Source organism: Cryptomeria japonica, chromosome 5 (genome assembly GCF_030272615.1).
Source record: "Cryptomeria japonica chromosome 5, Sugi_1.0, whole genome shotgun sequence".
In the NCBI taxonomy this organism is placed as follows: domain Eukaryota; kingdom Viridiplantae; phylum Streptophyta; class Pinopsida; order Cupressales; family Cupressaceae; genus Cryptomeria; species Cryptomeria japonica.
In genome coordinates, this window is record NC_081409.1 from 639,981,641 (window position 1) to 639,983,666 (window position 2,026).

The 2,026-nt window shown below is 30.9% G+C and overlaps 1 long non-coding RNA gene across 1 annotated transcript; it reads right to left on the reverse strand.

Annotated features, from left to right (window-relative positions):
• Positions 1 to 598: 598 nt before the first annotated feature.
• Positions 599 to 1,632, reverse strand: LOC131875641 (uncharacterized). Its single transcript, XR_009372443.1, has 2 exons — positions 1,268 to 1,632; positions 599 to 942 (listed from the first exon to the last, which is right to left on the reverse strand). It is a non-coding gene; the product is annotated as an uncharacterized LOC131875641 (long non-coding RNA).
• Between the last annotated feature and the right edge of the window lie 394 nt (positions 1,633 to 2,026).

Below are 2,026 nucleotides of genomic sequence, written 5' to 3' on the forward strand. Positions count from 1 at the left end.
TTTGTAAAATTATCACCTTCACTATATCTATGCCTAGAGTAGTAGAAACCCTTGATTTACTTTGATCTTTATCTTCAAATGCTAGCTCTATAAAATCAACTTCCTCATTGTCCTTGATTCCATCATTTCCACCATCGATAATTTTGTCATTCATCCTAACTCTTATGTAAAATTTAACCCTTATTTATAATATACAATTTAATTATAATTGTGAATGGACCATTTTAATTGGACCAAATTTAGTTTATATGAAGTAACATATTCTTTCAATTTAATAGGGTACAAAATAACAAATAATTAGATTTATTCAATTGAATTGCAACAAATCTTGTTTATATAAATTAATTTCATTGAATTTTACATAGTTTTAATATTCATACAAAATAGAATATAATATTCTTAAACAAATAATAATTAAATTCTACAAATTTATGTAATAATAGAATAATTTATTTTAATTTAATTTTGTTTAACTTATTTAACTGCAAATACAATTTAATGCTAACATAATTTATATATGCAATATATTTAATTTGTATTTGTTTAATATTAAATCTAACTTTTTTTTAAATGAAATCCAATTTACTTAGAACCGAGCTGAAAACCTTTATAGATCCAAATTATTTGAAACAGTTCTTAATACATTCATAACACTCCTTAATTTCATTAATCTAACTCAGCAAATGAAAGGTGGACGATTGTCCACCTCTTTTCTATTACATAGCTTACCAAACTATATATAACCAGGAATTGACAATAACAAATTACCCATCCCCTACAAATATCATCTCAACTAGTCTGAGGATTATAATCTTCTATAATACAAGCTAAATCTATAAAACTATTCCCATACGATATCTATTGTGGGCCAGACGAACACAAAATGGATATACATAGCAAAGCTTGTTTAGATTATCGTCCATCTCCCATATGCCTTCCAATCTGCAGCCACGTAAAGCAACAAAAAACTCAGAGACTATAGATGCTGCAACTTCACTAATTTAGATGAATAATTAATTCAAATCAAATATTAGTAGAACTGAAAGTTTCTAACATTAAGCTTTGTTGAGTGTAAGGTTCGACATCATCAAAAATGAAACGAAGATCAATATCTCAAATAAATTTGACAAAATATATACCTCAACTTGTTACTCAATCCAAAAAATATTTCAACTTAAAAACTCTACTCCCCTATCAAATAACTTAAAATTGAAAATCTTCAAGAGTTACACTTGTGTCATAACCAAAAAAACCCTAGAATTCTTACCTAAGACGATAATCAACTCGCTCTGATTTAGCTTGTAGAGGTTGCTTTCTGATCAGCTTGAGTTTTCAGGGAATCCACACTGGTTGCTTCTGCTAGCTTAACCCCAGGCCATGCTTTGCAGAAACAGCGATCCCCTTGAGGCAGCTTATTATAAACAGACAGAACGTGCTTTCCACAGCCTGCCCATGTATTCTTTCCACACCCACTACACTTAACTGCATAACACATTTTTATTCCTTAGTATTGAATGCAAAAACTCTACAAAAAGAAACCAAAAACAGCTGGTGAAAAACAGAGTGCCCAAACTATGGAAAGGAGATCGAATTTATAGGAGAGAGAATGCGCTGGAAACGACGTTTGCCTCGACGTAGACCATTGTTTTGTTATTGGGCCTCCATTTGGAATGTTAAATTCAACGCCTTTTGGATAACATATTATCCAATGTGCTTTGTACAAAGCAGGTTTCGTGAAAATCCATGGTCTGGCCCCTTGGATTACACATTGTATTACTATGTACGAGAAAGCAGTTCATGGTTTTCTTGGTAGGGTATATGCAATGAGATAAAATTGCTTTTGAAGGTATTCTAATCAGGAATGATGGGTTTGGATATTCTTCGAAATATACAATTAAGACATTGACCATTTGATTGCATATGGGTATCATCTAATGACATGTCATCGCTTATTTTCTGGGGTATGTTCGAGTTGGAATATGCTAGCATATAGAGAGTATATGTACTAAATTAAATTTCATGTCTT